Source organism: Coptis chinensis, chromosome 1 (assembly GCF_015680905.1).
Source record: "Coptis chinensis isolate HL-2020 chromosome 1, ASM1568090v1, whole genome shotgun sequence".
Taxonomy (NCBI): Eukaryota; Viridiplantae; Streptophyta; class Magnoliopsida; order Ranunculales; family Ranunculaceae; genus Coptis; species Coptis chinensis.
Window position 1 is genome coordinate 70,529,476 of NC_141456.1, and position 24,272 is coordinate 70,553,747.

Below are 24,272 nucleotides of genomic sequence, written 5' to 3' on the forward strand. Positions count from 1 at the left end.
GAACAACAAGAAAAGCTCTCTCTCCTTTAATGGCAGCCTCCAACATTTTCTAAAGTAGAAGCCAGTAATTTGTGGAGATTCCATAGGTGGTATCCTCCCTAGCCATTGTCAGTTCTTGGTTCTTGGTTCGTGAAAAAAAAAGGTTGCTTCCCGTTCGTGGTTGGAACTTGACTCCAGCAAAGTTAAGAAGAAGAAGATCTTGAGTGTGCCAAGAACATTTTCTCCTGTAGATCAAAGCTTGGAACTTCAAATTGAAAGCTGTGACCAAGGTACGATCTTCTGTTTCCGCTGCGCTATTTTATGCATGTGGTATAACGTAATTGTATATATCATAGGAATCATGCATGAGATATCGATAAAATCCTACAAAAAGTAACTTCACCAATGGTTTGCAAATGTAGAAAATCAAGAAGGCACAACTGAAATTACCGGCCAACCAATTTTCTCCAATGCCCGAGCTTTTGAAACTCATATTGTTAATTGCTACATAAATTCTTGGCACAAATCTGTCTTTCTGAAGTTCCGATAAGACATTAAGCACCTCAGCTGTGTGACCCCCTACATCATTATCAATTTATCAGAAAACTTTGGTGATAAAAAATAGTAATGATGACGATTATCAAAGACCATGGGCTTACCTGATCCTAAAACAATGAGGGTGCTCATAGGTTCATTAGCTAATCTCTTTAAAGGTTTGCTGCTTTGGCTTATAACATAAACGATGCGAATGAGGATGGAGATGATAGTAATTACAATGAAAGTGATGATGAAATTTCGTGTAAATGCCATGGATAAACAATCACAACTGTCCAACTCCATAGGGTGACGTACCTAATCCAGATATCTGTTAGAGAGATTGTTACATAAGTTGATATATTAATTAATGAAAACAAAATTGGGGATTTCTTAGGATATAATCCAGTGAAAGGCGAACTAGTGATCAAACATAACTTTTTTTTTCTAGAAAAACCAAACAAATACAAATTGAATAAAGAAACAGAGAGATGATTACCTGCAAATTTAGATGAATGGCACTTCAGGTCTGCTGCATAAAGAGACAGAAAAGAAGCTTCGAAATTCAATTTTTTTGGGGGACTATGGTCCTTATATAGCTAAGGGTCATAACGGCCCATAGTCCCTAAGCCCAGCCCATAGAAACTACTGATTTTAACTTCCAAAATCCAAAAAGATAGGAAACTCTTTTTTTGTAAAACAATTTTATGAAAGCTATTAGTAGTAGATTTTTGCATATTCTTTTTTTTTGTTTATTATTATTATTTTTATTTAATGGCTAGAATCATGGGGGAGTAGATGGGAAAGAAAGATGGAGGAGTGGAGATGGAGAAGGAGGATGGAGATTTAAGAGTGTCCGGAGAGGGAGAGGAAAAGAGGATCTTATTTTTGGAATTCAAACTTGATAGAATGGGAAGAGATGGAAAATCCTGCAGAAACCAACGAAAAGGACTTTTTGTCCGATAATAACCCTCCCCTTCTCCCAAAATGTTCGCTCCGCTCACGGATTATTATTATTATTTTATGATTAAGTAGAAATGGATATTATATTAAACATTAAAAAACATAGATAATATTCCAAATGATATATTGTTGAAAGAGATTATTAAAAACCAATTGTACGTGCATGGCTAAGAAGGGGAATGAGTAAATGAGTTGTAGGTGGAATTCATGTATGCCAGTCACAACCTAGGGACAAATAGTATAAAGAAATTGATCAATTTTTTTGTGTATCTCTCAAAGAGAAATCTCCATTATCTTCTAATGACAACAAAATTCAAATGAAAAAATCTCGGGTTTACATAATAAATTACACGCTTCTTTCATAAACTAAAATACATGTCAAGTGCATAATTACATTGACTGAGGTTGCTCCAAATGGTACACTATTATGCTATTTTTATCTGAACATGAATGAAATTTGGTAGGATGTTACTACCTTGTTTTTTTTTTTAACCAGTTGTCCGAGCCAGCTTATGCGCACCTCAACTAATCCCGGGCCCCTGTTGGAAATTTGATCTGACATTGCCTTGCCAATGACCTTGAGGGGATGTTACCGTCCTGCTGCTCAAGTCCATACAGAAAGATTTTGGAAGAATAATAGCCATTACAATTGTAAGGCGATAGACATATAAAAATTCAATTTCAATTTCAAAAGAGTACAATAGTCGAATAGAGCTCACCTAGAGGGAGGCTCCAAGAAAAATAGAGACGTACTACATTATGTACTATATGCCTACCAATACGATAAATATGAATAAGCTACTTGGAGGCTTATTACCCGTATACTACAATTTAATTGTTATTATCCTAATAATATCCAACTGCTATCAAGTCTTTCCCGTATGCACAAAATAATTCTTCTCTTCAACTGTCAAACCGTGATTCACATCACAGAAAATAATTGATCTTGAGAATTGTACCCGGTAACAAAACAAAGATCATTATGTACACCTAACTATTCTTGCATATTGTCTTTTCTACATAACACTCATAATAGTTTGATTGGGTACGGTTTACTAAACAATGTAGCCATTAATCCATTCAAAGAAAGTGCAGACATGGATATGGATCCTTTTTCAATTAAAAGTTAATAGTCAAACTATTTCAACAGTTCACTACTTTCAAATACACTACAAATACTAATTTTGTTTATTTCTTCTTTCTTCACAAAAGAATATCCCATACATCAGGGTCAATGAAAATACCTATATATCACACGGATTATAACGTGTTACAATGCTAGGCCAAGGAGAAGACAGTTTCCTTACTATTTTACGGAGTCATAACACTGCATACAGAAAATAATTAAACGTCATCCAAAATAATACAAAAATAGTATTGTCTGATAATAATAATCGACAGAAGCACATCACATTCTAGTGGAAAGGAGTATAAGCATAATCAAATGATTACATATATACAACATACATCTATGGGATTAAATTGATCCAAAAGTCTAGCCTTGTACATAATCAATATAAAGTGAATAAGCTCGTATGTGTGCTTAAAGTGATTCAAGATACCTAGGCAAAAAGGACTTTCCATCACACATGCACAGTACCCCAATGTAGATGCTCTATCGATGAAGAATCTGCCTAATCACCTACTATAAACTTCTACTGAGAAGTGTACCTTTTTGCCATGTACAATACTATAATCAGGAACCCTTGAGGTATCTCACTGCAATGTGTGCTGCCCCAAGATGCAGTGTCCGTGGTGAGTACGCCCAATAATTGACTAATAGCAGTGGCAGAACAACCCCTTATTGCCATATAAGATACTATGACCACCTTGAGGATCTGCTTGCCAATTACTCACATCCATTTTTTTTTAATTGGCAATCAGATCCTAGTAGCACTTCAATGTCTAATTACAAAGAGATAATAAAGATGTAGCCACATGGTATCATGGTTTTTAATCTAATAGACGGGGAAGAACCACAAACCTCATTTATCACAATAACTGATCCCTCAAACTTGTAGTAGAGGTGGGTATCATTAACCCCAATTTCAATGACCTTGTTATAAGAAAAAGGTCCAACAATCATTTTACATTTATTTACAATATGTTAGAGGATGAAAAGTAAGCCATATTACCCCTAAGCATATCATTACTTGCTTGATTAATTTAGTCCTCTTTCATATCAGTCATCTTATTTTTTGAAAATGAAAAACCATTAATATAAACAAAAGCATATTAACTATCTTGAATTAAAAGCATTCCAACAATCTATAACTAAATCATGTGAGATTGGGAACCAATTTATAGGTAGGGATTGAAGATGTAGTATAACTTATGGTAGTAAGCCCACACTTACAACTAATATACATACCAACATCTAAATTGGAATAAATTAAAATTCTAAGCTACTATTTGTAAAAGATGTAGTATAACTTATATATAGTAGTACTCATGCTAGATGCAATAACAGTCAAACGATTCACTACATTCTAAAGTTATTGAACATATCGGAGGACTAATGGTGGGAAGTGTCCCTATTACTCGAGCAAACAAAATTGGCAATTATGAAACAAAGGATTTCCTGTTCCAGTATAAATAACAACAACATAAAAAACATGCTTAAATGATGCATTTTCTCCCGTCAATAAATATCGTTCAGCAGCTCTATGTTTATTTACAGCAACAACTATGAATTATTATACTAAATATATGAAGTATTGATGCACGTGCTTCACACAATTTATTAAAGTTGGTGATGGTGACAACCAGATTTTGGGTTTAATCTTCCTCACCAAAAAATGGTTACATAAAACCTCCCCGTATGCGAACAAACTAACAAAACACCTATCTTTTCTAAAACAAAATAAACTGGCAAAAATACCTCCGAAAACTATCCCAACAACACCGTAAACAACCCTAGCCTCTCTTTCATCTTTTTCACATTTAAATTTTTTTCCCCACACCATAAACCCTTACCTCTCGTTACTCTCTCTCTATTTCCCGACACCACCATAAACTCTCTTTACTCTCTCTTTATTTCCCGACACCACTGTAAAATGAAATTGATAAAATGGTCGAAGGAGAGAAAGCTAAAAGTAGTAGAAAAAGGAAGCAATGTTTAGCTTCTAACAAAGAAAGAAAGAAAGAAGAATGTTGGAAGTGAAACAAAGTCGATAAAAGTAACAGATCTGGTAAATTTACATAGTACTTTTACTCTGCATTCTTAAAATTTACTATGTATTCTTAAATTTTCATAGTACTTTTACTCTATAATCTTAACGTTTCATAGTATTTTTACTTTGCATTCTTAAATTTGCGTAGTAATATATTTATGCATTTTAAAATTTGCATAGATGATTTTCGTTATTAATTGGTTTTATTTCATTATAACAAAATGTAAACAAGAAGAAGTTGTACAAGACATTTAGATCTTCTGCAGTAGCTCTGCTGGGTCTTGTGCAAGATTTTAAGGAAACTCTTAGAGATGACCATATTGCGAAGCTGAAAGAAACACCATTTGGAAAGTTTTTTATGGTGTTTCACGATAGTACAATAATTAAGACAATGTTAGAGAAGCACAACCACTGCATAATCAAAGTCTTACAGGCCTACTCGAAGAAAAGGTGAAAATTCAAATTTGGAAAAAGTAAGTGGGTGGAGCTGACTCCAGAAGATGTAGCTGTTACTTTTGGCCTTCCAGTGCTGGGAAAGATAGTGGCATTCCAGTCGAGAACACTTAGGTAGAATGTTATTGAAGCCTCACTGTTTATGCAAAGCACCTGGAAAAAGGAAGCAAAAATAACAACTGTGGTTATATTAGCTACATTGAAAAAAATTGTCAACAAAGAAGATAATGAATCTGTTGAAGACGTTGCTAGACTAATAGTCATATACATGGTTATGACCATGTTTATCAGTAGTGGAGCAAGTGGAATTGGATGGTCATTTCAAACATATGTGGAGTCTTTTGATGCGATGTGGAGTGTTGCATGGGCCACATCTATCCACAAAGAGTTGATGACCAAAGTTCATAAATGGGATAATAAATCTCCATTCGCTATATCAGGATGTTTTATGAAGCTCTTGGTAAGTTATTTCACTTTCGGTATAAATGATTGGTCATCCCGATTATTAAAGATTGGCTGATCCATATAACAGTTTTACTCTGCAATCTTAGATTTTCATAGTGGTTTTACTCAACAATCTTAAATTTTACTCTGCAGTCTTAAATTTTCATAGTAGGTTTACTCTGCAATCTTAGATTTGTATAGCAGTTTTACTCTGCAATCTTAGATTTGCATAGTAGTTATACTCTACAATCTTACATTTTTATAGTAGTTTTACTCTGCAATCTTAGATTTGCATAGCAGTTTTGCTATGCAATCTTACATTTTCACTGTAGTTTTACTTTGTAATCTTAAATTTTACTCTGCAATCTGAAATTTTCATAGTAGTTTTACTCTGCAATCTTAAATTTGCATGTGATGTGCAGTATTTTCTATGTGAGCATGTTGTTATATGTGAGTCTGTAAATGCGCACTCCTTCCCAAGAATAGCAAGGTGGTCCATCAAAAAACTGAATGAGAAGATGACTAAGGATTTTGACTGGAAAATGTTTAAACGGGGAGTGTGATCATAAATTTGAAACTGAGCGAGGAAGAAACAAGATTACTAAGCCATGTTTCTACTCCAAGTGAACTGGATTGCTTGAGAAAAGAGAATGAAGACTTCAAAAAGAGAATGATCAGTTGAAGGCTAAAAACACTCACTTGAAAAAACTGCTAAAGATCGAGCAGTTGGATGTGAAGAAGGACATAGCTGAAAACAAATAACAAGCAAAGTTAGACGAAGAGGAGGAAAGTGGAGATTACGAGTCAGATGAAGAGGAGGAAAGTGGAGAGGCAGATGATGAGGAGGAGAAAGGAGAGACAAGTGAAGTGGATGAGAAAGGAGAGGTAGATGAAGAGGAAGAGTCCAAGTCAGATGGAGAGGAGGAGGATAAAAAAGAGTCAGATGGAGAGGAGGAGGAGAAAAAAGTATCAGATGGAGAGGAGGAGCAAGAATAAACAAGTGAAGAGGAGGAGAAAGGAGATGCAGATGGAGAGGAAGAGAACAAGTTGGATGGAGAGGAGGAAAACGAGAAGACAAAATTAAATGGAGAGGAGGAAAGCGGAGACACAAAATCAGATGAAGAGGAGGAAAAAAGGTGAGGGAGAACCTAACTCGATGTTTAAGAAAGTTAAGGAAAGGGAAATGATGAAGAAAACATCAACGATATATGAGTTCGGAGATATTAAGAAGCAAAAAAGAAAGACTAAAGTTGCTGAACCGGTGATTGATGCAGATGATTTCGAGACTCCACCACCACGCGGGGGAAAACTTATGTCAAAACCACATTCAAACAAGTTGTGGAGGCTACTTGATAAAGAGAAGATGTCATTGGTGGAAAGCTTTTTCAAAAAGGCAAACCAAAAGTAAAATTTATTTTTCCGAAGTATATGTAAGTTTTTCTGTTTTCTTATCATCTATGTAGTTGCACTAAATTTTTTGATCGTGTATGTTGCAGTACAATTACGTGGATGGACATTCAAGTGCATTTGAAAATACAGGGGGAACAATTGAACCACATGATGTTGAACTTCTTCATCAGTGATAAGGTAAATCTTTTGATTACTCAAATCTTTTAAAATGAAAAAACTTGCAACATGATGTTGAACTTCTTCATCAGTGATAAGGTAAATCTTTTGATTACTCAAATCTTTTAAAATGAAAAAACTTGCAATTTACATATTTCTCTTACTGTTTATGGTAGATTATTGATTGGTACGTGTTCTTCCACCTCCCCAAGGAAGTGGTGAAGCTAATTGGATGTTCTCCACCAAAGTGTCTATATTTCTCATTATTTGCATAAGTAAGCATCTTTCATGTAATTTAATTACTGAAGTTGAATGTATAGTCTGTGGTTAGTCTGCATTCTTATATTTGTAAACTAAATTCACAAAATCTCTGAAGATGTAGTCGGTGGTTACTCTACATTCTTATATTTGCATAGTAGTTTTAGTCTTGATGAAGTTGAATGTGTAGTCTTTGGTTAGTCTGCAATATTCTTATATTTGCAGACTAAATTCACAAAATCTCTGAAGATGTAGTTTGTGGTTACTCTACATTCTTATATTTGCATAGTAGTTTTAGTCTTGAAGTTGAATGTGTAGTATGTGGTTAGTCTGTATTCTTATATTTACAGACTAAATTTATAAAATCTTTGAAGATGTAGTCACTCTGCATTATTATATTTGCGTAGTAGTTTTAGTCTGCATTTTTAAGTTTGCATAGTAATACAACTTTTTGCCCAACACTTGCGTTTTTATATTGAAGTCAGTTACAATTATAACACATAATACTCTTAAGTTACAATTATAACACATAATACTCTTACTATGCAAATTTCAGAGTGCATATATAGTAAAAAGTGTAAAGTGTTAAAACATTATTGTTTAGTGATGTATTCTTATATATTGTAGTTGGCTTTAAGAGATCAACAGAAACAAGGCATGAGGTCTATGTCAGAGATGTCCTAAAACAGTTGGACAGCAAGGTTGCCCATCTGTTTTTCATCATAAATAGTCCCAAATTGAGAAAGTACAAAGACGGTCATTACTATACTTTGCTTTATGTTGATACTTTGAATTGGGAATGGACGCAATATGACTATTTAAGGCAAAAAAACTACAAGAATAGGAAATACATTCCGTTAGAAGATGCTGAAGTTTTGGTAAGTGCTATGTAAATTTAAGTTTTGGTAGTTGCTATGTAAATATATATATATATATATATATATATATATATATATATATATATATATATATATATATATATATACATTTACATAGTTTTGGTAATTTTTTGTTCAATTTAATATAGCAAGAGACGGTGGTGGAATCTATTAGATGTAAGTGTCAGGAGCTAAGGTTGCCAGATGTGGATTAGATGAAAGATATCAAAGTTGGAGCATTCCCACAACAAGGAGCATCGTATGAACTTAACTTCCCAAACTTAAATGTCTTTTTAATCTCTTATATCTTATTTGAAACTTCTTTTTTGGCATTTTCAGTTCAGATTGTGGATTATTCGTCATTATGTTCGTGAATGCTATAATATGTGAAAAAGCTATGCAAGATATAACGGTAGAAGACGCGAGACAATTGAGGGTTGACCTGACATATGAGATTGTATCAAGCCAACAAGAAAAATGGGATCCAAAAGAAGAATGCAAGAAATGAAGAGCTGATTTTCCATATTTCTAGTTGATTACGTTGTGTTTATTTATGGCAAAACATTGGAACCATTCTAACTCGGGAGTGTTCGATTATGATGTACTATTACTGTTAATGTCTTGGAGTTGTTTAGTATTCATGTTCTGCATATTCAGTCTTTGCTAGATTATACTTTTTTGTATGATTACTTTGCCAAAACATTTTATTATGATGGATGAAATGTTTATAGCTTTTCAGGAAATATTATGTGTGCAGAGTCCCTTTCTCTATCAGGTTAAGCACCAATATAATTATCTATATTTGTGAATCTAAGGTTACTTGAAAATCACTCTTTGTCCTAATAACATACTTCATTATGGTAGTTATTAAGAAGCTATTTATTGTCATCACAAACACATAATCTCCAAACACCTGATCACCATTTCATCCTCTATCCCTAAATTGGATAGCAAAACTAGCTCAAACATCTACTAATAAATTGGATAGCAAAGCTTTAGTGACTATGTAACTATAGATTTACATATATAATGACTATGTAAAAATACATTTACATATATTCATTCAGGTATTAGGCTAATTTCATTCCCAAAAGGTATTATGTAAATTTAAGTTTTCATAGCTTTAGTGACTATATATGTAAATATAGTTTTACATATATATGACTATGTAAAAATACATTTACATATATTTGGTCAGGTGTCCGGAACTTTTCAATCCCAAAAGTTACTTTGTATATTTAAGTTTGTATAGGTCAAGTTACTATGTAAATATATATTTACATATGTAATGACTATGTAAAAATATATTTACATATATTCTGTCAGGTGTCATGCTAATTTGATTCCCAAAAGTTACTATTTAAAACTATCTTTACACAATAATATAAAACCACTTTTGACCAAGGCCCAAAATTTCGATATCGGTTAATATATCGGTGTACTAAAAAACCGAGATATATCGGATATCTCGGATATATCGGATATCTCGGTTTTTTTGGTGACTAGTCCAAAGTTTCTAAAATATCGGATATCTCACCGATATATCTCGGATATCTCGCCGATATATCTCGGATATATCGGATATTTCGGAAATTTCAATATTAAGTTATTAACAATTGGTCAAAAAGTCAACTGATATATATCGATTATCTCGGAAATATCGATTATATCGGCGATATAAACTTTCATATCGGAAATTCCGATATATCTCGGAAAAAAAGGGGTTCAATATTCGGTGGATATATGTCGAAAATATCGATATCGGTGTACCAATTTACCGAGATATATCGGTGAGATATCGGATATCTCGGCGATATTTTGGGCCATGCTTTTGACTAGCTGTTTTAAAAATCTCCAACTAAAAAGCGTAACATATAAAATCCAACATCAAACTATAAAATCCAACATCAGAAAAAAGAAAGCAAGTTCATCGACATCTTATTTTTCATATACGAGCAACATCAAAGAATAGATAATTGAACCCGGTCAGAGCATGTTGTAGGAGTGGAGCCCACTCTTGGGTTGCAGTGGCCATAGCAAGGGCCCTTGTTCTTTTTCCTACCTCTTGTAGCACCCGTGCTGTGGTTCTGTTTCTTGTCTGGTCTCCCCATCTTCTTTTTCAGATCCAAAGGTAGTAAATCAGGCACACTTGGTATCTTAGCAGGTATTTTACTATTCTCCACAGGTATTATAGCTCTTGAATAACTATCGCGGAATGTCTGAGAATAGAAGAAGTTCTAACAGTAGGTATACACATTCAATCCATCAGCCAAAATAGAGCGCAGTGCGTGCGCACAAGGGAATCCTTCGATTCTCCACCAATTACAAGAGCAGTGCCTTCTATTCAAGTCAACCAAGTGAGTATGAGTAGCACTCACCTCAAAAATACCCTCCCTTGACTTGAGAACCACCTAACTTCTCCCCACCTCGATTCTCTCAGCCAATAAAGTTTCCATAGATGGACATAAGATAGTAGTCTAGCTCCTAGCTAACTCCCATCGATCAGACATCATTTTTATAATTTTCCCATGGATCTTGTCCACCATTGTAGTGATAGGCAAGTGGCATTCTAGCATGGCCCAAAATATCGCCGAGATATCCGATATCTCACCGATATATCTCGGTAAATTGGTACACCGATATCGATATTTTCGACATAAATCCACCGAATATTGAACCCCTTTTTTTCCGAGATATATCGGAATTTCCGATATGAAAGTTTATATCGCCGATATAATCGATATTTCCGAGATAATCGATATATATATCAGTTGACTTTTTGACCAATTGTTAATAACTTAATATTGAAATTTCCGAAATATCTGATATATCCGAGATATATCGGCGAGATATCCGAGATATATCGGTGAGATATCCGATATTTTAGAAACTTTGGACTAGTCACCAAAAAAATCGAGATATCCGATATATCCGAGATATCCGATATATCGGTTTTTAGTACACCGATATATTAACCGATATCGAAATTTTGGGCCTTGCATTCTAGTAGGATCCAAGAGTTGAAGCTTTCCGCAATATTGGAGCATATATCGCCATATCAATTTCCTTGAAAATAAGCATTACACCAATGCTCATAACCTATGGTGGACAAAAATATTTTCTCTTGATTGTCGCAAACATCTCGAAAATCAGCTATCACTTTCTCAAACTCATGGTGCGTCCCAGCATAGGCAAGGTCTGAAAAGAGATCCAGGGTATGCAAGTGGAAGCAATGGTTGCTGGGCATAGCTGAATTAATGTTATTTTTAAGGTGCCACAAACAATAACCATGATGGGAATCAGGAAAAATGCGAGAGACACCCACGAGTAGACCATGGTTTCTGTCAGATATAAAAGTTAGCCTACGATCTTTGGAGACCACCAACCTAAGTTGCTCCAAGAACCAATCCCAATTGTCATCAGTTTCAGAAAGTACAACCGCCGTAGCTATTGGAAAAATACCTTGAACACAAATAAACATCAATTACTGATTTGGTTTTGTGTACCATACTCATTATGAAAACTTAACTCTTATATGTAAAAATAAATTTTCATAGGCTAAATTATTATGTAAATATTAAAATTCATAGGCTAAACTACTATGTGAATGTAAATTTTCATAGTTTATGTTAGTTCACACACTTGTTCAGTTTTACAAACTACTATGAACTACTATGTGAAAACTCACAAACTTAAAAAAACATACCCCCATTTGCATTTTTGGTAGTAGCTCACAAGACACACCCCTTGTATTTTGTTTTCACGAAAGTTCCATCCAAACAAAGCATAGGACGACAAAAGTTAAAGCTGTGAATACAAGCACCAAATGCAACAAATAATCTCTTGAACTTTCCTATTGTTGATTCCTTTTCCAAAACAACATGACTCCCTGGATTGGTTTCTTTCAGCTTTCCAACATACCAATGTAACTGATGATAAGATAAAGCATGGTCCCCATGTATCTCCTTCAATGCAAGATCTATGCCGGTATGCGCAAAGTAATAATTCAAGTTCACACCATATATCTTTAGAAAATGGTCAGTGATTTCACTTGGCTTAATCAAAGGCTTGTCTCTCATCATATCTAAAACAATACTCTTTACAAGTTTACTATTCATTAGGGGATTGTTAACGTCAGCGAATGCAGCTCCGCATATGTGTTTTGCTTCCATTGTCTTCAACATCTTATACTTCTTGGATGCGTGAACTCTCCATAGACACCCAGTTTCAGTCTTCAAATAACACTCAACCGTGACTTTATCAGGTTCATTCTTCTTAATAAGAACTCTGTAATGATTAACAAGACAATGACGTAAAAGCTCAACACAAAAATTAGCAGCACCACCATAAAATCTCTGTCCCACACCAGTCAAAATAGGCAAAGAAGCGACATTAACATATTTTTCATCATATGTAGCAGAAGACATAGAAGAACTAGAAGTACAAGAAGAAACCTGAAGAGAGACTTTGGAACTAGAACCAGCGTCACACAAAGCAAAAAATCCTCTTGACGATGCTGTTATCAAGAATGTATCAAAACCTTTAACCAAATTGAAGGAAACAAGGGATTGAAGCCCGAGTTAGTATCTAGCATAATACGCTTTGAATCCCTTACAAAAGACAATTCTATAGACAATGGAGTAAGGTCTGGCAACTTTTCAGAAATCGTACGCTTCAAATCAGCAATCATGCCCTTAGTCCCGACACGAACACTCATAATTTGCTTCTCGTACATAATAGCAAAAAGAGCAGTCCCATCCATGTCTGTATTTGCAAAAAATAACAAAATCAAATTGATGAACATATGTAAATGTATTTTTACATAGTCAATATCACCAATGAAACAATATTTTCAACAATTTAACTTTTAAATTTTCATGGTCAAAATAAAAATCGCAAAGAAGATGGAAAAGAGGGCAGAAAACAACAAAATCAAATTGATGAACATATGTAAATGTATTTTTACATAGTCAATATCACCAACGAAACAATATTTTCAGCAATTTAACTTTTAAATTTTCATGGTCAAAATAAAAATTGCAAAGAAGTTGGAAAAGAGGTGAGTCACTTTAGCGTTGAACCTTCTTTCATCAATTGATAAACAAAGGAGGTCAAATCATGTTATCCAAGCAGATGATTCAGAGTTCTTTTTGGTCGAAATTATGATGAATCTGTAAAAAGGGTAAAACGGGTAATAAAAAAAAAGAGGAAATGAAAATCAGACTGGATTTGCCCTGTTATTGAAAAATAGGGAGGTTATGTGGTATGGGCCGATAAATAGGGAGGTTATGTGGTATGAGCCGATAAGAAGGGGTTTATACTCAACCGGATTAAAACCAAGGGGCTGAGCCCCATTTCTTGTGGTGACAACTCACTCAGGTCAATTACACTTTTATCCCTATTGCAAATTTCTATTATCTTTTTCTTTCTTTTGGAGTTTCTAACTACTATAAAAGAAACGACTCCACCTACAGTACCATTTTCCCCTTATACCCTATTACCTTTTGATTATTACAATCATGACTAAAATGGAAAAACATAATAACATATACAATGTAAGGGCAAAATAATCATTTGGAAAGTCCAACTAAAGTCAAATTGCTACGTCGCCGATTTTTATTTCTAGTTTTACCCTTTAGATTTTACACTACCTAAAATACAATGTTTAAGTAACTCAATTTTAAGACAAAGGCAAATACGACAATGCATAAGTAATTATCTTTCTTGTCAATATCTCTCGGTTTTCTCCCATCTTTCTTCTCATCTAACTTTTTAGCATGACCATCATTGATAGCTAATGATACAAAATCCCAAAGTCCACTTGAATAAATAATACATTGATACCTAATTATTCAAAAGCCCCAAGTCCACTTGAATAAATAATATATCTATTGGTTTTTTATTTAAAAGACCAAAGTCCTCTATAAATTATGGGTTTACCATTTTGATTTTATTTTTTAATTTCTAAAAGCAAGTATGATATCACTTAGAGCAGTAAATAAAATGTCAAAGCCCATTAGTTTGAGTTATTAAATTTGATTTGGGCCCGTTTTTTGTGCATTTGTTTTGTCTTCTTGTTAGCCAATAAAAATGATATTACCTCTTATCAGGAAACACAAATATAAAATTACGTGTCTGTTAGTTTATTCCACGGGTTTTTGTTTTTAACCGCACCTATGAAATAGGTGCCATTTTATTCTTTCCCAAAGTAGAAAATAAGACATGAAACACCATTGGTAAATATAGCGATGCTCAATTGTTGAAGCAGTGACAATTATGTTGTGCAATTTTTTAAGGAAATTGTATAGGTACTTTTGTGGTCCTTGTTTCGGCTGCTTTAGCTTTCTTAGAATTTCACCTCAGTGTTCAGCTCTTTCATCAATTCATTGCTCTCATTGGACTTTAATTCAACATTGGAATCAAGTAAGGCCTTCACATGACACAACTCCACATAAAGCAATTCCACTTTCTCGGCATGAATTTATGCAATCTTGGTCTATTGGCACCCAAACAAACAACCTTCATCTTCAAACAAATTCAATTTTGAGACATAAAATCCACAGGAAGGCAACTATTTATAGCAAAGACTGATTGAAAAGAAAATACCAACGTTTATTAAGGATAGATGCTCCATGTGTGGGTTCCAAATAGTGTTGGCCGTATTGCCCTTGACCTGTTACGTAGAAAACATATTCAATTAAATGTTGAAGTTGCCTTGTCAACCATATTTGAACCCACTTATTATTGCTGAAAATTGAGTACAAGAACAAAATTTACAAAGAAATAACTCCATAGAGAAATCAATATATATGAAAAGCGAGGAGTCCAATGGTCACCTTTACCCACAAATCACTCATTTTCTTTCATGGTAGTGACTAGGTAGGCATGATTGGTTATGATGTACTTATTATGTTTTAAAGGCATGTAAATATTATGATCCAATGTCCAAAAGAAGGTTTTGGAGGTGTATGTCTCTCAATTTAGAATCATATTCAATCAATTAAGCCTAGGAATCGGTCATAACTTGTACGAAAAAAATTAAATTTCATTTAAGTTGTCGTACCTAAGTAGTCAAGACTGGAATAATAAGGCTCCCCAGAAGATCGGAACAACACCAAAAGATTCTTAATATGACTCCCCATGGAAAAAATGTAAGCCACAAATACAAAGAATGCGGTAGTAGGAATTTATGTAATATTTCTGACGGAAAACATTAACTACTAATGGTTGGTTACGTTCAAATTAAAAAGATACCCCTTATATATCCCTTATAAATCGTAAATTAAAAAGGTAATTTTTTTTTCCATAGTGATTATTTATAACCAATCATAAGATAAATCAAATCATAAAACAAAATGGGATATAAAAGTAAGTTAGATTGTGTGAAGAGATAAAAGCAACTCAAGGACATCTTAATTTTCTTATGGGTCGTCGTATTGGCTATGATATTCACTATCACTTTCAGCATTATTTGTCTTCTCAGTTGTAAGATGCTCTTTCAGAAGTTTATTTTCTTCGATGAGTTTCTGATAATTTTCCTAAATAGCTTCATGTTTTTCAAGTAGTTTATCAAAGGCATATTCTATTCTTCAGTAGCGCACACAATATTGTTTTTTGTCCTCGTAGTTGAAGTCGACTATTTCACATCCATAGTCTTCTTGTTAAAAACTAATTGCTTTCTTTGTAGCATCATGCTCTGACTATTTTTTTGTCTTGCGAATGTTTTTCCAAAAATATTATATTCTTTTTTATTCTGGAGATATCAAGTTCTACCCATGCCTCATATAGATCGTCAGTTTGGGTGTATCCATACGAACCAGTTCACATGTTAAAATGCTTCAGCATATTGATGTAGTAAGGTTTTGAAAGAAATGGTGTAAATTGACAATGGCGATTCCATGATCTGCAAGACACATAGATTGTATTAAAAGAGAGAAGAAGAGTTTAGATTTTTTTGTTGACACAACACTGGAAAAGTAAGGAAGAACTTTTTCAATAGTTTGCGGACTATCTTCTTGAAACAGATGGTGATAATTACATTACTGTATTCCATCCTGCAAATCAAATGAAGAAGCAATTAAAAGTGATGTTGAAATTAACAGAATGAGTAGGAAAACTATGAACACCCTGCTTTTCACCGAGAGAAATTCCTAACAGTTAGGATGTAAAACTTGAAATTAAAAAGTAAGGTTCAAAAAGTAACTTGCACCCACTCTCGAAATCTGTAGTCAAAAGCAAAGAAGTTCACTTTCAAAAGAGAAGTAGAGATTTCGTTGATATAATGTGCATATGTCTGCTAATTTATATGTTAGGGATTAGTAGAGGATACCATAATATGTACTTAATTATAATTAATGTATGTCCGTTACCGGCTGTTGATGGCAGGCCTATTTTGTAGGAGAAGTATTTCACCTGAGATTATGTTGACAATGAAACTGGGTGGATTCCAAAATTTAAGTAATTCCAAAATGATAGGAATACAATTACCATATAAATTCCATTTTTTGATGATGGCATTATTTACATATTATAGTAGTTAAAACTTCATCATATGTTCGTTAAATACCATATAACTCCCCTCTTGTGCCCGATTGTTTAATGATTTGCAAACATGCATGTAGTTCAAGTTTTTAGCTTTCTCCTTAAGGGTGGTGTCCAATATATTGGAATATTGGATGTGCTATGCATTTCCTTTTCTTCCGTTTGGAATAAGCATAAAAGAAACTAAAATAGAATGTGAAAATGTATGTACTGCCACCAGATGCCTTCGTGATTTAGATTTAGAGTTTGTTTTTGTCAAACTAAATTTCTTGAGTTCATCTGGTAGCAATCCAAATTTATAGTTCAAATAGATTTAGCTATTACTCATTTGAAAAATATGCCCTTCTTGAATTTACTACTTTTCTTTGCATTAACCTGATAATAACATATTTTCAGGGTGGTATTGTATTGGATCCTTCTGTGGTGGGAAATTTTACTTGGTTTAAAAGCAGTTGGTTCCCTTTGAAGAGTGTAATGGTGCTCGAGAAAATGGAAAATCTTGGATTACAATACTTTTTGTTCATAGTCGAGGTGGAGCTGGAGCTTGTAGTGATCAAGCGCATAGGTAAAAAGGCTGTTGTTATTGCTCATTTTGGTATGTTTGTCCCATTCTTGATAGGAATGGTTGCTGCCTCATTCATGGCGGATGCGGAAAATAAAAACCATACAAGATACCTTCTCATCATGGGTGTTGCAGTCTCAGTCACAACATTCCCAGTACTAGCTTGAATACTTGCTGAGCTTAAATTACTGAACACATTGCTTGGAAGAGTAGCCATGGCTTCTGCTCTTGTTAATGATATGTGTGCTTGGATAAGGTGTTTCTTTAGATGAGAAGAATACGCCAAGTATGGCTACTTTTGGTGTACTTGGATCAGGTGTTTCTTTTGTTTTACTATGCATATTTGTCATTAGACCTACAATTAGTTGGATCATTAAAAGGATGCCAGAGGGAGGGAATTTCAATGAGGTCTATGTAAGCCTTATACTCACTGGAATTATGATATGTGGCTTCATTATTGATGTTATTGGCACACATTCTATCTTTGAGGACTTTGTATCTGGATTGCTTCTCCCAGTTTTCTTTGCTATAAGTGGGTTAAGAACAGATATATGAACGATACATCAGAAAGGTAATCATGTAGGAATAATGGCTTGTGCTGCCATGGTGGGTGTCACTCTACTCCTTGCACTTTACTACCAAATGCCATTTCATGAAGGAATTGCTCTTGGACTCCTCATGAACACTGAAGTTCCGATCATAATGATTGTTCTTAACATTGGAAGGGACCAGAAAGTACACTCCTCTCTAAATTTTTTTCACTAACAATATTAATTAGATATACCAGAGAGGGTTGCTATCTTATTTTGGACAACACACAGTAGATTGAAATGTTTAAAATGAACGGTAATCAACCAAAGTAGAGTAGATAGCATAGAATTAAAAGAAGATCTTCACTACCTTACGACAAAAAAATTCAAATTACAAATCTTGGAAAGATAGTTCAATTAAACCTCAAACTCACCTTAATCTTAAATATAGGAAGATGGGGATTAAACATACCTGAGTCTTGTTGAGTTCTAGCTTTCAGAACACCCAATGAGACAGTAACAGCAACATGATCAGCAACCATGGTTGAACCGTCATCAAAATGTAGCTTCACAGGGCTGGGTTCACCACAATTCTACATATATGTTGATTGAACATCGTTCTGCCACTTGATTTTGGTAACCTTTTTGCCCAACTGGATCAAGCCAATTGGGAATATCGATGCTATAGATTCAATAATACTTGATTATCCTTTAGCAATGGTAATCTCTTTGTGGTAGAGTATATACAAAGGCATATATATAGTGATAAACACTAAGGGACCACTTACATTGGATTTGAGTAGGAAGTATAACAGGTATAAATGATAAAGAGTACGTGTTGGCAGATTGGCGTAAATAGCATACACGGAACATTTGGATGCACCTATAAAAAAAAAGAAACGTATACATCTTTCTTTGACTATCATTGCTCTAAAGTTGGTATCCAAACTGTTGTTGTTCTAAGTTTCTACAACATTATCACCAAGATGCACTGTAGGAGACCGGCCTCGTTTATTTCATGGGGTAAACTTTCAAACCAAAGACTTGCTCCAAAAAAAAAAGACCCACCCCTAAAGGTTCCTAAGCTACTAATTCGTTAATATGTAATGCATAGGTACATTCATGTAAAACTATATAAGAAGTAGTCATTAGTCATCACTAATCAAAGGCTCACTGTACTTGGCTACATTTAACTAAGAGTATAAGATAATGTCTTTGTCTCTAATAGCCACCCACACCATTCATTCATCTTCCTCAAGTAATCCTCTTCGTAGTATGTAGTATCTACAGACACCATGTCAGAAAGGAGAAATCTAATTAAAGAGAAAAAAGACTTCTAATTCCAACACATACCATAGATCTGCGACAATTCATATTTTGATATGATATGCTCTAAACTCGAAACATACATTGTTAAGTGAGACTATTAATAAATATTATGTGAGAATTCATCATTGCAAAACACGTCACCACGAAATGGTGAGAAATATTTGAGGATAAATGAAACCAAATATGAACCCCATGACAAATAGAAAAGAAACATCATTTTACTTAATCAAAGAAAAAATATAACCATGAAGACCTAGAGTGAAAAACATAGCATAATTTCATGATAGATTAAAGTTGGATATCACTCCCTGAAAAACATAGTATAACCATCATTAATTTTAGGGTTTTTTAGACATTGGTTCTACTATTACTATGGTAATTAGACTTTGGTCTAGAAATGCTAAAATATTAGTTTTTGGTCCTACGATGGTAATTCCAACACGCTAGCATCAAACTTGTCGAACAAAGTAGTGATCAAGCAATTATAAGTTACGTCAAAGATTGATAAAGCTACTATTTAAAAAATTAAATAAACAAATATATCGTACCTCCAATCAATTAGATTGAAACAATCTATCAATCGAAGGAACTTCAACAAATACTTGATTTCCCGTAGTTGGGTAAGATGAAAGGCGGGTCCACTTTATTTTATTTAAAGGACCTACAGTGGACATACAAAAGTAGTTATATATTTAGCTTATCTAACTCACCTTAGCATATCAATCACTCAATTAATATGCATCTCCCTGACCCACCAAGCATTGCACGATATAACCTGTTGCAAGAATATATTCTAAGACACCACATTAAGAAATGATCAAGTTTTCTTACTAACAAATATTCACTCCAAGGCTAGTTGCATATCATGATATCTAGGGAACAACTTCGCATTTTTTTGTTGTTGTAAAATATTTTGTTTAATTGTAAAAGTTCAAATGGATGTATTTAAACTACTTAAGACCCTCTTGCCGATTGTCAATTTCATGAACCTGTTACTAAATCCTCCTAAATAGAACTAATCTATTCTTTTACGACTGGAAATCAAAAGAACCTTCATGTAGCTTTCTATTAGAGTAAAGAAAAGGTTTATTGTACTCATCCATATATAACCAAGCACAACATTTCAATGAAAAGAACAGTATTATATTGGCAACATCTTACTAAAAACATTATTGGTAACAATAGTAACAATGATAAGATACTATGAATTGTACTAAATATCAAAGTGCGGAAAAATTCAGTAACGATCAACAATCTCTTAAAGAAGAGAAACTATGAACTATACTAAATAAGGACATCTTAAAAACAACTGGCTCAATCTTTATTCCTCTTTGTCAGAATCATGAGCAACTACTTGCTTTTCTTCACTACCAACTCTAGGATGCCCATGCATTTCCAATCTTTCAATCCTATTGAACATCTAAGACCAATGACATTAATATACGGGACCCTCGCTTGTAGTATGTGGATTTCCTAGCGAAAACTATTGAAAAAAGGCTGTGGATTTCCTTATTTTTTGCCGAATGATTGTTTTTCCACAAAAAAGGTTGACGTGTCCACATTAGTGAAAAAAATCTATGTTGTCGTGTTTTAATGTGAGCATTCTCAACTGCTCAATATTATTGGTGCACACAATCACACATTTGAGAGAATAGTAAAGATAACTCACTGTTCAATTGAGTTTATTGAGTTTGCACATTATTTTCATGTTTTCAAAACCATGAAATGATTACAACTTAAAGCCTATTCAAATTGGAAAGAAAACAATATGAATTTATATGTAAAAGAAGTGTATGGAGTATGCCACTGTTAGAGGCACAGAAAAACAAAGATGTTCTTCTATTCACAAGACGACAAAAATGTCTATTGATCCAAAAAATATAAAAATAGAATAATATAACCCACAAACCTCTTTAAGTTTTAACATTCATTTGTGTCAGTCTTGCATCCTCTCCATCAAATAGAAATCTTTTGTGCAAGTCATTCATCCTCTCCATCAAGTTCCTATGCATTACCAACCATAAATCAAAAGCTACTATCAGCTAGATCGACAAAAATTATATCTAATATTAATAGTTGGGTGATAGTGTGGTAATTCTTTCAAATATCATATTTTTGGTAGTAGATATTATCAAGATGAAGTAAAACCTGACGATAAGATTCAAGAAAAGAAGGGACAATTAACGGTGATATGGTCCTAGTAGCGAAGCAACATATTCAGAATTGCCTTCTTTATCACATCAAAACCTCCCTCCGCTCTCATGCTCTTAGCACTGCAGCCAAATTAACCATTTATATATAAGTCATTAACAAATACAACTCAATTAGTTTGTTTAAGGATTCTATCTATCGATAGGTACGCACTTGAGTATGTAAGATACTTTTTATTTCAGAAGATACATATCTTGAAATATTGAGATCTCAGGGTCGTAAATAATATGCTTACATGTTAAATACCTGAAGTTTGTGTGACATCTTGCACCATTCCAGTCACCCCGTCAAACATGAAGCCAGGATATTTTAGTCTTAGATCGCCTAAATGCATATCTACACAGACAATAAAAAAGGAATCGGGGATGGTAAGTACCTCTCATGGTTTTGGATCAAGAGTAAATAACACGCCCAATATTTGCAGTATTGGTACTAGAAGTCCCACATTGTTGACGACAATTTTTCAATCTCCCTCTATGCACATTAACTGTTATTCTACAGTAAGACCTGTCAACAATTAGTTGTGAGTTGTGATTATGTCACCTCATATTGCCTCTCTAGCACAAATAAGCCTATTATTGACTCACAAAAAAAGTGTTGCCTTTTTTTTTATTTAAGACACTGTCGTTCCACTTCTTTTGTAGAAAACAATCTATTTGTGATATATCTCAACACTTGTTACCATGTTAAACCTACAGAAGTAAAATGTATTAGAAAAGTAGACTTAAGGAAAAAGAAAAATAGAAAATTGTGGAACATGGATGTGTACAAATGGATTGCGTTACTTGGTTGAAGGAAGAGCACAAAATGGAAATGGTTTCAAAACAGTTGCTTTTCCAATCCAAGTCAAAGTTGTCATTGTGCAAAAAAATGCCAACCATATGACCGACAACGTATTTTGAAAATATGGTTGTTTGGAACTGGTTATTAGCACGGGTTAAGGTAGACCAAAATAGTTTGAAAACAAAGATTAACACATGTAGATAAGATAAGAGAAGTTTTCAAAAATGAAGAAATACTTGGGTTTTGCAGTGAAAAAAGCCATCTATTCTACCTAAAAGACCTGTTGATATAAATTATATGTCCATCAAATGTTTGCCAATCAAAGAATACATCAACAGACTCCATCTACTGTCCTTTCTTAGTCGCTAGTACATCATTTAATCAAGAACTAAAACAAAAAAGAATAATTAATATAGTATAGTAACTGATACACTCACTAATAGATTTTTTACTATGCAATGAATGACTAAGAAATTGATTAAGAATTAAGGTACCAACCAAAAAAAAATTAAGAATTAAGGCATCGCAGAAGATCTATCAACTGATTGACAATAATATAATATGCAATCACTAAATAATAATTACTTAAACATTGAGAAGGGTGATATATAATGATATAATAACTGGGTCTCAAAGAAAATAACTGAGTGAAGAGAGAGATATGTAACCTTGTGCTTTTCGGAAGTGGAGATTGTTTGCTCAATCTACAACAGCAGCAAATCATTTGACTATGGACTCAGTACAAACATATTCTTTCTTCCCTGCAAATAAAAGATAGAAGACTATTAAAGACATGTTTTGGGCCGCGTGACTTTAGTAGATGTGAAGTATGGGAATAAAAAAAGAATCCATCACAGCCGTCGATTTTTGCGATTTATTAGATGTTCGCCAAGTGGTAAGTTAAATCGATTTCAATGAAAACATATTTTACCGGAATTTCAAGTCGGAATAATACGATACTGGTATTTAAGAGCTATCAATGTAACATGCTTTTTGGAAGTACGTGGAGATTATATACTAATCACTTCTGACAAAGTCAGTGTTAGTTTTATGCCTTTCTTAACCCATAGCTTCATAGCTTTCACTTAGCAACCAACATTTGTAGAGTACACAACTATGGTTGAGTTTCAACTACACAAATTAAGAGAACCAAAGATATATATAACTCTTAAGATTTCGTCAAACATCCTTTTGAGAATCTTCAAGTCCAACAAATTCAACAAAATTAAAAAAAAAAAAAAAAAAAAATAGCACCATGGTATCAATGCCATGGATAAATAATCACCACTATCCAAATCCATAGGGTGACCTACCTAATCCAGCAATATGTAGAAAGATTGTTACATATGCTGATATAAATGAAAACAATGTTCACCATACAAAATACATATAAGTCACTTTCATTCTAGTGACAACCAAACTAGACACATACAAACATCAAACTATCGAAAAAAATGGTAATGTGAATTACATGAAAAGTGTTTAATATGAGGTAACAATTAAGATTTATATTTAGAGTGATAAACCCTAGCTATTACATTGCTATATATATATAACCACACAACATCCCTAGATTACTTAACTGCCCTTACAGTATAGCCTATATTCTAACACCCCCACACAACATCATGAGTTTGCCAATTACATAACAGCTAAAGAGCCCATTTTCTTGCAACTATGATGCCCCAAAAGTGCAATGTGGTTTGCACAACCAAACAATACCATTGTGCCATGAAGAGTTACCAAATTCGACTGCATGAAAGGGTGAAGAGACAAATGTCATACATCAAGTACTGGCTGCATATAGAATAAGATGCCTATTCAAATGCCCTACACTATAACGGCTGCAAATAAGAGAATGATGTACATACATATCGGCTACAATCCGAACAACATACACTAAGTACTTGCTGCAATGACAGGAAGATGCAATCCATATATAGATATAATCCATCGCCACAATGTTAATGCTTCACATACCGAACTAACTATTGGAAGCGAATGACCTACCATTACTTAATGCTATCTATACCACTAACAAACTGAATCATGAGTGCTACCAATAATA

The 24,272-nt window shown here is 33.8% G+C and overlaps 1 long non-coding RNA gene and 1 pseudogene across 1 annotated transcript; one reads left to right on the forward strand and one right to left on the reverse strand.

Annotated features, from left to right (window-relative positions):
* Positions 1 to 481: 481 nt before the first annotated feature.
* Positions 482 to 1,115, reverse strand: LOC147525091 (uncharacterized). Its single transcript, XR_015221028.1, has 3 exons — positions 1,013 to 1,115; positions 639 to 844; positions 482 to 558 (listed from the first exon to the last, which is right to left on the reverse strand). It is a non-coding gene; the product is annotated as an uncharacterized LOC147525091 (long non-coding RNA).
* Positions 1,116 to 17,278: 16,163 nt separating this feature from the next.
* LOC147525092 (cation/H(+) antiporter 15 pseudogene) lies at positions 17,279 to 18,116 on the forward strand (annotated as a pseudogene).
* The last annotated feature ends 6,156 nt before the right edge of the window (positions 18,117 to 24,272 follow it).